This window comes from Rhinatrema bivittatum, chromosome 4, assembly GCF_901001135.1.
Source record: "Rhinatrema bivittatum chromosome 4, aRhiBiv1.1, whole genome shotgun sequence".
Classification (NCBI taxonomy): domain Eukaryota; kingdom Metazoa; phylum Chordata; class Amphibia; order Gymnophiona; family Rhinatrematidae; genus Rhinatrema; species Rhinatrema bivittatum.
Genome location: NC_042618.1, coordinates 99,471,724 through 99,486,788, shown reverse-complemented (window position 1 = coordinate 99,486,788; position 15,065 = coordinate 99,471,724). Strand labels below are relative to the sequence as shown.

General features: G+C 45.4%; 1 protein-coding gene across 5 annotated transcripts in view; it reads right to left on the bottom strand.

Moving 5' to 3' along the window:
- PLEKHG3 (pleckstrin homology and RhoGEF domain containing G3) overlaps positions 1 to 15,065 on the bottom strand; it is a 192,660-nt gene that overhangs the window by 92,446 nt on the left and 85,149 nt on the right. Inside the window, exon 1 of one of the 5 annotated variants that reach the window (XM_029598503.1) lies at positions 3,938 to 4,119. The exons of 3 other annotated variants lie outside the window; for them this stretch is intronic. The gene's annotated coding sequence lies outside the window, so the exon portion shown is untranslated. Of the gene's footprint in view, positions 1 to 3,173; positions 3,192 to 3,937; positions 4,120 to 15,065 lie in introns of those variants that run through there. One more of the 5 variants, XM_029598505.1, reaches the window with a different exon arrangement.

The window sequence follows — 15,065 nt, the reverse complement described above, 5'->3', positions numbered from 1 at the left end:
GGAGCTTTATTCTTAAAGGAAGCTATAGCCCCAAAGATTTCCACCTGGGAAATCTCCCCATCCAATATTTTGAGAGACTTGTTTCGACATAACTGACAAGGATACCTCAGCCAAGAAAGCATCTATATCAGAATCTAGTATAGAACTATCACAGGTATATAGTTCCTTGTAAAAGTGAACAAATCTATCGCAAATTAAATAATTATCATAAACAAAAGATCCTTGTCCGTTTTTTATTTTCAATATTTGGCTATGGGAAACCCACCACTTCAACTGCCAGGCCAACAATTTACTGGGTTTGTTATCCTCCTCCTCCTCAAAAAAAAAAAAAAAAAAAAAAAAATCTGGCGAGACCCATCCAATTTATGTTGAATGTTACTACTCATAATGACTTGCAACCTACCCCATTGTGCATCCAGTTCTCTCTGTGTTCTCGTTCCCCCAAACTGTTTATGACACTGTTCCAAATGTTTAATAGATAATAAATCTGATTTTTCTATTAGAACATTCTTTCGTACTGCCACAGCTTTAGAAATAAGCCTACCAAGTAGAACAGCTTTAAAGCAGTCCCACAGGGTCTGGATAGGTTCATCACCTTACAAAGGCTCTTATCAGTCAGCAATGAATTGTTTAACCACCAACACTGCTGACCTTTATCATTCTGCAATAACTGGAAATTCCCATAAGTGGGGGCATGGTCCCACCAGGAAACTGGACCAATGCCACACGAAGTGCACCTTGGACCCAAACTTTATCCCCAAATAGCATGTCTATCCTGGAATAAGAGCCGTGTACTCTGGAATAGAAGGTATACTCTCTCCCCGAGGGATTCAAAATCTGCCAAAGATCTTGGAGGTCCCATGAGTCTTGAAAAAAAAAATCAATCTATTTCTCTGTACCTTTAAGACCATCCCTATGTATAGAAGAGTTATCAACATGAGGATTGGGTGAGAGATTAAAGTCCCCCCCACCAAACTGTGACGCTGAATAAAATCGCTTAGGTCTTATTCAAGTCTCACAAAAAATGCCCCTTGGGCGACATTAGGAGTATACATATTTATTAAAGTTACTAGGGTGGAGTCTATCTTAACCAATAATGCTATGCATCTCCCCTCCCTATATTTCCTGCTATCCAAGACTTCAACTTTTAAATCTTTAGAAAACCTACACCCCCCCCTTTTTCTTTTGCAAAGCACTGAAGGCTACGCATATGTGTGGAAAAGATCTATTCTTCAATAATCGTTCATCTTTTTTTTTAATAAAATGCATCTCGAAGAAAAAAGAAAAACAGAGGCATGACTAGGCCTAGGCTCCTCAAATAATAATTGCCTCTTCCAAGGGATATTTAGTCCTTTCACATTTAAAGGATACAATTTTAATATCAGCCGTATTGTACCAAGAAGATAATCTATAAAGAAAATAATATCAGCCAACCCGCCTGACAAATTAAATAAGAGCCTGGAACACACTAGGCCCTCTAAGCCCCTTCCTCCACCCCAATCCAAAATAATCCCAGTGAGGAAGCAAAAAAAAAAGTGTGATAAATGCATCACACCAAGCAAGAGGAATGACGTCTCCGGTTCTGGCATATCGATCGCAAACTTAAACAGAGGCTATGGAAATACAATGACCATAGAAAAATCAGCAGATAAAGAGAATAAAGAGCATATTTGACAACTTGAAGGAGTAATGCTGGAAACAAAAGTCAGGTTCCATCCACTGGTTGAGGGATATCCCTGCTAGAATTTCCTCCACAGGCACTTGCCCCCTTTGCCAATCCGCTGCCATCGGGTCATGTCCTTACGAGGGCCAGGATGAGGGTCCACACTGGCCTCCTTAATATCACTACCCTTCTGACGCAGAAAGCCTTCCGCAGTTTCTGGTGTGCGGGCAGTATAGGATTGCCCACGGATGGTAAAAGAAATGCCAAGTGGATACTACCACTTATATCGGATGTTACCAGCACCCAACAAATCTGTAATATACTTCATGTGCCGTCGTCGTTGTAGGGCAATAGCAGAAATATTGAAGATCTGTAGCCTCATTCCTTGCCATGAAATCACTCCCATATTTCTTGCTTTCTGCATTATTTTGTCTTTTCCTGGAAAACCATGCAGGCAGGCTATAATATCCCTAGGTCGATTATTTGGCGCTCTCCCCAGGGATCTATGAGCCTTTATCAATCTGCACTGTTGGCACATCTGGATCCGAGGATTCAAAATATGTTTGCAGATATCTTGAACCAGTATACGATAATTAGGAGAACCTTCCTCTTCTTTAACACCTCTAATCACAATGTTGTTCCTGGGGAATGATTTTTCCAAACCTTCCATTCTATCAGCAAGTTCCTCTGTCAACTGCTGAACGGGTTTGGATTGCTGCATCACATCTTCTGAGTGCTCATCCAAACTTTCGTTCAATATCCGACACTCCCTGGCCCAGGTCGTCAACATTGCGCCACAAATCTCCCACAGTGTCCTGAATTTCTTTTTTAACGGCCACAATATCATTCATTAGAGCTTTAAACCAGGCAGAGAATTCTGCTCTGGTTGGTCCCGCCAGGTCACTGTCTCTCTCGAGTGGAGCACCGCCAGCCACGCCGGGGTCTGTTTCCTTCAGGTAGGCCACAGCCCCGGGGAAGGAGAATTATTTTAAGTCCACGGTTCTCTGGCAGGTCACCATCGATTACAGAGTAATTTCACAGAAAAAAACAAGGCGCAAAGAATGCAGAATCACATATGAAAGCCACTTTTAATGCAGCGCCATGCGGAGCATAAGCTTCAAGTAGCAATACTGAGTGGCTGATGTCACTTCCTTGACCATTACATGCTTATTTTAACAAATTCTAAGCAAATTACAATAAGTCAAACAAATAATCAATCACATTACAAATCATAAATCTTACACTGCATTAATATATGAGCCAAAAAGATACAAAAATATTTAAGACAAAGCAAAATAAAAAAAAATTTTAAGTATGCAAAAAATAACAAGAGTACTGATTAACCAGAAAAAGGTAAGTTAAAATATAAAATCAGAATGCTTGTGAAAATAACCAACTAAGAATTTAAGTGGTCTTAACAGCTCAGGCATGCATGCCATCATCTTTTCTACTGATACAGTAAAAGGAATCATAACCTAAGGTTCAGAGTTTTTATAAACCTCTATTGTACCTGTTTATTTTTGGTCTGGACTTCTCTTACTTCCTTTCAGGGTTTCCAACTCAGCTGGAAATGAGACTTGGGCACACACGCCTTCATTCACAGCTACCCAAGGTTTCCTCCCGTTCATGCCCAGCCTCGTGCCTTCCTCCGGCTGAGAGGAACAGACAGCAAGCAGTTCACTCCGGAACCCGGCACAAGCAGGCCCCGTGCACCAACAAGTGCCCGCTTCTGACCCCACCCTGGACAGATCTGCAAGACTTACACCCACCCTGCATGCGCCAGCTCGAACCCCCCACCTGAGATTTGCCTGAAAGGCAGAGGTGATAGGTCTGCAGAGGTGCCTGGAGGCAAATGTTTGTTATCTGAGCTGTACAACACACAGGAGACAGAAACAAAACAGAGATTTTCTGGAATGTGAAACCGATCCTGGATCGCACCTGTCCAAAGGCCACACTCACTACACCTACTGTACTACAATTCACTTAACCGAATTCAGGGAGGCCCCCCCTCCCCATCCCAAAAAAACCCCCAAAACATTTTTAGCACACTTTTCATAACCCCTGCTCTTAAATTAGAAAGCTGAAAAAAATGTGAAAAGCCTAAGGCTCTCAACAAGCTGCAAAGTATCTGTAGTATACTAATATCTAACTTCAGACATCTCTGAGCTTACCATCCTGGCTGCCAAACTACATGGCTTCTCGATCTATTCCCCCAAAACCTCAGCAGCTATATATATTTAAAAAAAAAAAAAAAGAGCTGGAACAACTTTTTACCTTTGGGTGGCAGGTTCAGCGTCTTTCAAAGGTCCCCAAAGAATTTACAAAAATAATAATAATTAATTAAAAAAAAAAAGCAGCAGCAGTGGAATCGCGTGGTCCGCAAGTCAAAAAATGCCGATCAGAGCAGCCGCCCCCGGAGCGTGCACCCTGCCGGAGGCTCGCAAGATGCCGCCGATCGGCCCCCTTCGCACGTCCATTTACGAGGCGATCACCCAAAGGGAGCGGACGGTGGGATCCGGGCGAGATCAGCCCCGGGACGGGAGCCGGGAGGACTTTAGCGCTTGACTCCTCAGCCTCTCACGGAATCGCGCCAGTGCGCACAGGACGCGAGCAGCCCCCGAGCCTGCAGGAAGACGTAAACACTTCACTCCGCTCGGCGGTCACCCGGCTCCGGGCTAATCATTAACGGAAGCGACTACTGCCAGGGCACAGTTAGCAGCCGCCGAGAGCGCGCGCCTCGGCGCAGGAGCTCACATGCCTTCCCGGGCGGCAGCTGCAGAACCATCCACCCGGAAAATAACCAGACCTCGAGAAATTAGATGAGCGCAGAGAGCTGCGAAAAAGCATCTGCCTTCACGGCCAGGGCTTGCTTGGAAAAGCCACAAAGCATGGATTGACTATCAGCTTCGGGAGAGTGGTTCCTGCCACAGCTTCATGCTGCCAGTGTCAGGAGGGAGGGAAGGAGGAGGAGGGCGGCCTCTGGGAATTTTGCACGCTGCAGCCACAGGGAGTGTGCCCCCTCCCCCCTTCAATGCCAGCGCTCAGGCCATGCCGGCTTTACCCGCCCCGCATGTCAAAAGCTCCAAGGTGACATTACCAGCGAAGCAGGACGACCTACAACTCGCACCGGGCAGCTTATTGCCTGAAGGAGTCTGAGCAGCCGATTGTAGCAATACACAGCCCGGCAAGGAAATTTAGTGAACCGAATCTCCAACTTAGAGGGCAATTTTTCAAAGCCGTTTACTAAAGGTAACACAGCGATTTACCCGGGGAAATAATTGTCCGGTCTGAAAAATGGCAAGTTTTGAGCTTTGTTGGAGAATCATCATTGCACCTTGTCTATATTATTATTTAGTAATGTACTGCTTGAATGCTGGAATTGGGTCGTTGAGCTGCTCATTTAAAAAAATAAACAGTGTAACAAAAAAAAAAGGGGGGGGGGCATATTTTATTGGGCGTGTTTAGCGGGACAGAAGTAAACAAGCACAAGTACATTTCATTTTCAGAATGCACAGGCACTCTTTGCCCCCCTAGGGCTGCCAACACTAATAGCAGATGCAAACTGTACAAGTGTATTTAAGTGTACACTATGCGACTACTGATTTTTTTTAAAAAAGGAAACCGCAGTTGGCTTCCCTTTGAACACTGGCGGCTACAATGTATGCAGGCTAGAAGGGCCTGTTTACATTGCAAAGGATGCAAGCTATTCAAAATTGCTACCTTAATATTTAGCACTGGAGTGTGCACGTGCGTAAGGATGGTTGTGAAAAGGGGCCTCAGTGGAGGACAATCGCACCAGAAATCTTTTGGTTTACAAATGTGTAAAGACAGGAGGAAGTAAGGATGTGCATTTGTTTTCAATTAAATAGACAATGGCAATTAAATTGTCGATGTTGCCTTGTGTCAGGAGCACCCCAAAACAAAAAAAAATGACAACATTTTGGAAAAATTAGTATTTCGTGTTAGTACACACTAATGAGACTTAGTGCATACTAACATATAGTTAGTGTGCACTAAATCCCATTAGTGCACACTATATTTTTCCTATTTACAGACTTACAGGCCGATACAGAATGGTGTGCACCGTTTAACCTCCATTTGGCCACATGTTTTAGACACGTTCTTATTACCCCTTATAGTGTATAGGGTAATAGCGCATGGAAAACGTGTGGCCAACCCCCCCCCCCCCCCCCCCCCAAAAAAAAAACAAACAAACAAAAAACTAATAGCGCTCATCACATGCAAATGCAGGTTGATGAGCCTATTAGTCACCCAAAATACAGAAAGTAAAATGTGCAGCCAAGCAGCCCTGAAAAGGATACAGAAAAGCAGAAAATATTGCTTTTCTGACCACCCTCCAACTTAATATCCTAGCGCTATTAAGTCAGAGACACGAAAAATACAAAAAAAAAAAAAATCTGCCCGCCGGTCAGCGGGTTAGAAAAACAGACGCTCAGCTTTGCCAGCATCCATTTTGACAGCCATGGGTTCCAGGCTGGGCTCCATCCAATGATGTCACCCATGCGTGATGACTGCCATCCTTGCTTGTCCTCGGAGAAACAAAAACAACCTTTTACTAATTTTTTTTTTTTTTTAATTATTATTATTTATTTACTGGCTGTTGCAGGTGCAGAGCTATCAGGTGCCTTCTGATGCCCTGCAGCTCACCATAAGGAAGGATGGAGCTAAAAAAAAAAAAGGCCTTAGAACCAGCTCGGTGGCTTGGCGACTGTATTGGGCCCTGTCCCCGCTTCCCAGGTCAGGGCTGGGGGATGTCACTAAAGCAGCCTTCCCACAGGCCCTGAGAGGAGGAAGTTCCAGCAGTCACGCAACAGTGCCCTCCAAGTGGCCACCTCTAGGGCCCATGAGTCCTAATACTATGCGCCTGGCTGAGGACCATCACTGCAGCGACTGAACCGAAGTAAGTCGGGAAGGGAAAAATCAAACAGGAGGAAATGTTCCTACCGGTTCCAACTGAGCTGCACGCCTGAAGAAGCAGGAGGAAACGAGCAGGCCCTAGAAATAAGGACGTAAAAGGGGCGCTGCCCCATTCCCATTAGGGCAGGCATAATATGGGTTCAGGGTATCCTGGGAACAAAATCATTAGTTTATGGTTGTACGATTCCTTTCCACCATAAACAAAATCTTTTTTTAAAAAGATTTTTTTTCCTTTGAAGGGAGCAGAGTGCAATAGTATAGCCCATAAAAAAGGCAATTTTCAAAAGTCATTGACACAGGTAGAAGGGCTTTAAAAAAAAAAAAAATAAATAAAAAAAATTTGTTCCCCCTCCCCCACAGATAAAAGTACTTTTTACCTACATTGAGTAAGGAATACAATCACGCAGTGTTAATAGCCTACTTTGGGGACAGTTCAAAGTCTGTAGGATGTTTCTAATGTTTTTTACATTCTTATGTTCATTTCATATCACTCCCCACCTTGAACTATAGGATGTGTGTAGGTTATAAAACTTTTAAATAATAACACGTAGTTTGGTATTTTCAAGACTACCCGTGTTTTGAAGGGAAAAAGCAGGTGCATTGATCTGCAGGGTCTTTAGCCCAGGACAATTCTCAAAGCGAAAGTTATGCACATACGTTCCCCTCTAGAGCTGTAGCAAAATCCGTGGGTTACAGCGACTGCTCCTGAGGGAATGCTGCAGACTTTGTGTGTTCAGATAAAACAATCTGAACACTGTCTTTGAGTCATAGTTAACTTTTTTTCTGCATTGCATTATAAATTAGTACTCACAGATACAGGATTTTACATTTTTTTGTGTAGCTTTTTCCCATCATTAGGCCTGGCCTCTCCAGATTGCTCTCCCATGTCCCAAGCTCAGTGACCCTCCCCAGCAGTATTCCCCTTATGCTTGAACACCCTCCCCATGCTTGATCTCTCCTCCCCCTCAGATCAATTGCCCCGTTCACTTGCTACCTCCCCTTCCCCTTCCCACTAGGGTTGATCCCTCTCCTAGCCCTTCCCCCCCCCTTAGATTTCTCTCTGCCCCCCTTCTATCTCTTTCCACCCCCGACACCCAGGAAGCTCCCCACATGGCTTAAACCACTCCCCAGCTCCCTGTCGTCCTCACCCCTAGGCAAGATCCCCTCTTTGTCTGCCCTCACCTCTTAGCTCTGTCTGCCCCCCCCCAGGCTTGATTCCCCCTGTAGTTCTCACACCCCCCCCCCCCCCCAGCTTTCTCTCTAGGCTCTTGCCCCTCTTTAGCAAGAGCCTCAGCTCTCTCCTACTTCCCCCCAAGCTTGCCGTCTATCTATCTCACTTGTTGGGGCTCTACTGCTCCCTCCTTTGGTTGGGCCACTAAACATAAGGCAGACACTGCAGGCTCATCTCTTCCAGCTTGCATGGGCCAACATTGGCTCTCCCAACTCTCTTCCAGTCCGCATAGGCTAGGCCACCGCTTCGCCTCTCTCCTTTCCAGCTGATGTCTGTGCTATTCTGTCCTCCCTTCTGGCCCTCACAGACCACCACTGTCCTTGCTGCTTCTGCGTTCTAACCCCCATCCCTGAGGCTGTGGGGCAAATACAGAATTCAGTGCACCACAGGACTCCCCCAGGAGTAAGTGCCCATGCAGTCTCAAAAGATGCCCTCTAACTCCAAACAGGGAACAGTTCATCCTCTGCAGTCTGCTGCGATGCTTTAATGCAGCAGTATGAGCTACTCCTCTCGGCTCAATTATCTCTTCTTTGGGACTTGCTCCTTAGTGTGGAGAGTGCTTGGATAGCTCTGGCTGCAGACTGGCAGCTGTAAAGTAGGGGGTGCATGGTGCCTGAGAAGTTGAGTCACTAGGACTGGATGCAGAGAATGCTACACATTCTCCCTCTGCAGATACAGACACAAGGCTGGTGTATGGTATCCAGATGAAAGGAAGATAAAAGTAGAGATACATGCTGTACAGTCCTGTGAACCCACCTCCCACACCCCCCCACACACACACACCATAAAACTGCAGAATAGTTCAATCTAGTTTCAAAGGCCCAATATTTTGAACAATGGCATTCAAGATCAGTTACTGACACTTTCTTAAATAACATTAGTTAAAACCAACTAAGTACTTATAAGGCTAATTAATATTTTGGCACAACTAATCTCTTAGAAACAAACATGACAGCAGAAAAAATGTCCATAGGGCCCATCTGGTCTGTCCATCTGCCCAATTAATTTAGCTTTACAGTTCCCATCATTCCCTCATTCCCTCCCATGCTTTCTTGAATTCAGATCCTGTTTTTGTCTCTACCACCTCCATTGAGAGGTTGCTCCATGTATCCACCACCCTCTCTGTAAAGAAATATTTTCCAAGATTACTCCTGAATCTCTCCCCTTTCACCCTCATCTCATGACCCCTCAAATTCTAGAGCCTCCTTTTCTGATGAAAAAGGCTCAGCTCCTGTGCATGGAAACCTTTGAGATACATCTCTATCATATCTCCCCTATCTCGCCTTTCCTCTTGCTCATATGATTAGATCTTTAAGTCCATCCCCATATGCTTTAAAAGAAAAGACCACTGACCATTTTAGGAGCCGCCTTCTGGACAGACTCCATCCGGTTTATATCTTTTGAAGGTGCAGTCTCCAGAATTGTGCACAGCATTCCAAGTGAGTCTCACCAGGGACCTATACAGGGGCAATATCACCTCCCTTTTTCTGTTGACCATTCCTCTCCCTATCCAACCAAGCATCTTTTTAGCTTTACTATCACTTTTATCCACCTGTTTGACCACCTTAAGATGAAATACAAATTATCCCCAGCGCCCGCTGCTTTGCTCTTAGAAGGATTTCACCTCCAAAACTGTACCTGGCCCTTGGGTTTTTGCAGTCTAAATCATTTTTTTGTGGCATTAAATCTTAGCTGCCAGACCCTAGACCATTCCTCGAGCTTCACTAGATCCCTCTTCATGTTTTCCACACCTTCCTGGCTGTCTACCCTGTTACAGATCAGCAAAAAGACAAACCCTTCCCCACAATCCTTGGCTATATCACTCACAAAAATGCTGAAAAAGAATCAGTCCGATCCCTGAGGCACACCGCTAGTAATGCCCCCCCACCCACTGAAAAATACTCCATTTACCGCTAACCCTTTGTTGCCTCTCACTCCGTCAGTTTCTAACCCAGTCAGTCACTCTAGGTCCCATCCCAAGCCACCCTTAAGGACAGAACATGTGGCAAGTGGATTCAGATTAAAGGTTCATCGAGCCCGGCATCCAGTATTCAACCCCGGCCAAACTGGGTCACCAGGAACGACGCAGCAGATCCCAAAGAGCAGATCCATTCCTTGGTGCTCACTTTTCCAAACCCCTTTTACATCCAGTTAAGCTAGAAGCCTACACCACATCCTCCAGCACCAAATTGCACAACTTGATTGTACATTGAGTGAAAACATACCTGCTCCAATTTGTTTTAAATCTGCTACTTGTTAGTTTCATGGATTGTTCCCTAGTCTTAGAACTGTTTAAAAGGCTAAACAATCATTTGCTATTTATCTACCTCACTCCTGATTTTTATTAAACTCCATTGGAGCCCCCCCCCCCCCCCCCCCCCCCCCCATGAGTCATCTTCACCAAGCCAAAGCACCCTCATTTGTTTAGCCTTTCTTCATGAAGGAGTCTAGCATTTTCTGTGTTGCCCTTCTCTGCATCTTTTCTAGTTCCACTACATAATTTTCTGAGATGCGGCGACCAGAACTGCACCCAAGACTCAAGGTGCGTTGCAGCATGCATCCCTACAGAGGCATTGTGATATTCTCAGCTTTATTCTCCATTCCTTTCCTAATAATTCCTTGTATTCTATTTGCTTGGAGCACTGGCACCTGCTGAGCTGAGGATTGCCCTATATCGTCCATGACGACTCCAAGATCATTACCCTGTGTGGTGAATCCTAATCTGCAACCCAGCATTGTGTACCTATAGTTATCCACTTCTCCACATTAAATTTCATCTGCCACGTAATAGCCCAGTTCCCTGACTGGCAAGTGCCTTTATTGTTCTTCACAGTCTACTTGTGTTTCATCAACTTTGAATAATTCTGGGTCTTCTGCAAATCTGGCCACCTTGGGGCCGATGCAGTACAGTGCGCTCAGCCAAGCACACTGTATAACCCGCGGTTGGATGCAGGTTGAATAGGCGCTAATGAATCCCCTAATGCAATAAGGGGATTAGCGCCTATTCAACGCACGTCAGACGTGGAGTGAGTCTAATAACGCTAATCACGTGCAAATGCATGTGATTGAGGCTATTAGCATTCACTCCAGACACACACACACAAAAAAAGTGTGTCTAGGTCACACATTTAGCGCTCAGCAATGAACACCTGCCTGGAGCTTTTTTGTACTTGTTTTAAATGCTTAAAGAAACTGCACTTAAAAGTCGGCCAAGTTAGGAAAACAGGCTCCCTTAAAATCGGCATTGGTTTTCCTAACCAGCAGACGGCCGACCCTCTAATTTAAATATTACATGGTACCCCCCCTTGGAGGCGCCTGGACGCATTAAGTAAGCAGACGCTGAGCGTTCAGCGCCCGCTTTCTACGCACTTTTATTGCATTGGCCACCTCCCTTATAGCTCCCTTTTGAAGCCAATCCTCCTTGGAGCCTGCCTCTGGCAAGGACAAGACTTTTCTAGCTCTGAAATTTTGCACCTTTAAAGCATTTGTTAGTTTTGCAAAAAGGTCTCGGACACACCCACCTAACTCTGTTGATTTTCTTTGAACCTGGGCTGAAGCAAGCTAATCCCCTTCTACTACTTTCTGAAGCACATAGTTATGAATTTCTGCTTCTCCTCTTCTCCGTGTTTACCATGGGATTCTCTTTGAAGGTTTCTGCTTACAAAGGACTCGGTCTCTGGCTCCAGGACAGGCAAGCAAACAGCAGAAGTAGAAATGAAAGTAATTTAGAAACCTGGAGCTGAAACTCTTTTCCCTTTGAAGGAGGAATTATGAAGCAGTTTCAGGAAAGCAATAATTCATCTTGTATTACTCCTACTTCTAGGCCAGCCGACCACTGATAAGCAATATCCTGCTGGCACAGCACCTCCCTGCACATCCTGCTCATACTTGGGGGAATGACTCGCCCATGGTATTAGCTGCAACAATGAGACACCACTGATAAGACTCAGTGTCAGCAACTCCAAAGTCCAGCACCTCCGAAGCAATCCCTTTTCCCTGATCATTGCAACACAGGACATAAACCTGGACCAGACCACAGATATTTTGTTCCCGGTTAAAGAAAAAAAAAAGTTTGTTGGGCCAGATATATCTAAATATCTGTTTTCCCCATTTGCACAAAATATATATCTTTAAAAAAAGTTTGTAATTGTACGTAAACAGCTTTCGTTACGTAATTCATTTGGCAGGGAATTCCACAGAACTGGGCCAGTGACAGAGAAAGCACGTTTCATCAAGAGCATAGCTGCCGCGGTGAAGGGACTTTACAGTTCACGGCCTCCTGATTTCTGATAGCCCCGAGTGCTCACAGTACTCTCTAGATTTTTTTTTTTTTACAGCTCACTGATGCTAAGTGAAGCATCTTATGAAGAGCAGTATTTTAAAATTTAATTTTCTGTTGCAGTGGTAACCAGTGGAGAGCTTGTAAAATCAGGGAGGTCAATATTTAAAGCGGGTTCAGCGCTATTCAGCCAGATAAGTGCAACTTATGCAGCTAAGTAGCAGCTGCTGAATATGTGCCCACGTTCAGTGGCCGCCGCTTAGTTGTATAAGTCCCTTATATGGCTATAAAGTCAGCTGCTGCATATGTTGTGGGTCGATCAGGGTGAGCAGTACAACTTATGCGGCTATTCAGACTTAAACGCATAAGTTGTACGGCTAAACTAGATGTGCCGTAGAGCAGGTCTAACTTTAGCTGGTTAGACTTATTCTGCTAAGTGCTCAGTTAATTGCATATATTCAGCTCAGCACAGCATAGCCATGCCACTGAATATGCATCGGAACTTAGCTCATTAGAATGGATCCAGCTAAGTTACTTAACTGGCCAGTTTTGAATATTTACCCCGGGGTGATGTGTTTGTTTCATCTTGTACCTATTAGACTTGGGCTGCAAAGTTTTCAACCTGTACAGCCCTTAAAATGGTTTTTGGCAGCCCATGATAACGAGTTGCAGTATTCGAGGCTGGTCAGGGTACGGGCCTAATGGACAGTCCGAAAATCATCAGCACTTAAAAGATTTAAGTTTTTGCAACAGAGGCCATTAAAAAATGATCCCTTCACCAAGGCTCTGACCTGTGCTCGTAATAAGTTATGTTCCAATATTTTCACTCGAACACAGACAGGAACAGTAAATTCCTCAAACTGGAAGGATAGTTGGATTTCTGGAAACTCAGATATGCTATGGATCACCCTTTCAATCTTTCCAAGATTCAAAGCAAGCTTATCATATCACCTTTTTTTTTTTTATTGCTTTCAAACAGCATGTAGCGTGTGACAGAACAATGAATATGGTTGACGAAAATGGGAATGAAAACCTGAGGGGGCAATATTCAGTGTCACTTAGCGGTTAAGTGAAGCTGCATGAATATTTGGCCATGCTGAGCGCCACCACTCAGGCAGCTGTTTACCAGACTAAAAAGTGAGCCGGATAAATGAGGGGCCAGACAGGGGGTTCCAGGGTGGAGCTATTGATTTGGCTTAGAGCTAGATTCATCAAAATGCTATGTTTATAGCAAAAAAAAAAAAAAGTGGCTGTGTTAGAAAAAGGGGCATGGCTAGGCAAATCTACAGCCTGCCATATCGCATCAGAAAATTAAGTCACGCGGCGTTGCGGCATTGGACGCCACGATTTCAGCTGTGCTGATATCTTTTCCCCTGTAGCACCCAGAAGAAAGGTAAGGGTATTTCCAGCAAAATTTGAATGACCCCCTTAGCCAGATAAGTGCCGATTTTCAGCCTTATCCGGCTTAGTTAACTAGATAAATTTAGGAGAGCTATTAATTTGTCCTAAAGTTAGCTGGATAAACTTGTCAGGCTAACTTTACGGTAGCCGAGTATATTCAGTTTATCTAGCTAACTTAGGGAGCCATTTATCAAAGTGCTTTATCGCGTTTTCGCATGCATTAAGGCATTTTCACATGCAAAAAATGCCTTTAATGCATGCGAAAAGTTTTGTGTAGCCATATTGCATGGCTTTAATGTGAATTTTAACTACACCTTTTTCATTTGTGTATAGCCGTGCATTAGGGGGTTGTGATGTTTGAGTGGTTCCTCCTGCAGAGGGAGACTAGCCATGATGCCCTCACGCTAGATATAAATATCTGTCTCTATGGGAGGCCCACCTAGTAACTCGAGGTGAGGTTTAGGTTTTAGTGTAGGGGTTAGGGGCCACTTTCACATTTAATGTGAGACGTACGAATAGCACAGTGCTCTCTTGTGAAGATTTGATGACTTTCGGAGTGGGGAAACTCACCCAAAGATGAGATTTGTGCAATGTTCTCTCAGTCTAGCTTGATGGACTCTCTACCTGGGTAACATCAAGCTAGGTTGATGTTACCCAGCCGATATACAGGTCGATACAGTAAGGCCGCGGTAGAAACAGTGCGGCAGTGTCAGGCGCACCCTTCCTCCCCGCACGCACAGTTCTCTTCACTTAGTCCCCGATACTCTCTTCTAATTGCATGCAAATGCATGCCGCGGCTTTAAAGCGTTAGGGAAGGGTTATGCCCGCGTAACCCATTTTACTGGGTTACGCGGGCATAACCTGGGTGCGCTGGTACCTGTCATTTCAAATGACAGGCACCAGGAAGTGTAAAAAAAACAACAAAAAACCAAAAATATGTAAAAACCTGAGTGTTATAAAAAAAAAAAAATTTTTTTAAATACCTGTCACTTTCATGCGGTCATCCAGGCAGCGGCGTGGGTCCAGGCGGCCGGCGGGCGGCGGCAGCAGGAGCCGGGTGTTCGATAGAGGCCGCGGGCGGGTAGGCGCGTGTTCGATTGGGCGGGCGCGGCAGCGGGATCCGGGGGGCGGGTGGGCGCGTGTTCAAACGAGGCCGGGTCGCACAGGCGCGCATTAATTCACTGCCGGTGGGGGTTGCCGGAGGCCGCTTTCGCCGCCGGCTCCCTCCGCCTGAATTAATGCGCGTCTGTGCGACCCGGCCGGGTCTCACAGGCGCGCATTAATTCAGACGGAGGGAGCCGGGTGGTCGTGCATTCATCCAGGCAGAGGGAACCGTGGGCCGTTTTCGCCACCGGTTCTCTCTGCCTGGATGAATGGCCGTGCGATTTCAGCGCTGAAGGCAGTCACATGCCGTGACGTGACGTCACGGCATGTGACTGCCTTCAGCGCTGAAATCGCACGGCCATTCCTTCACTGCCGGTGGCCGTGCATTCATCCAGGCAGAGGGAACCGTGGGCCGTTTTCGCCACCGGTTCCCTCTGCCTGGATGAATG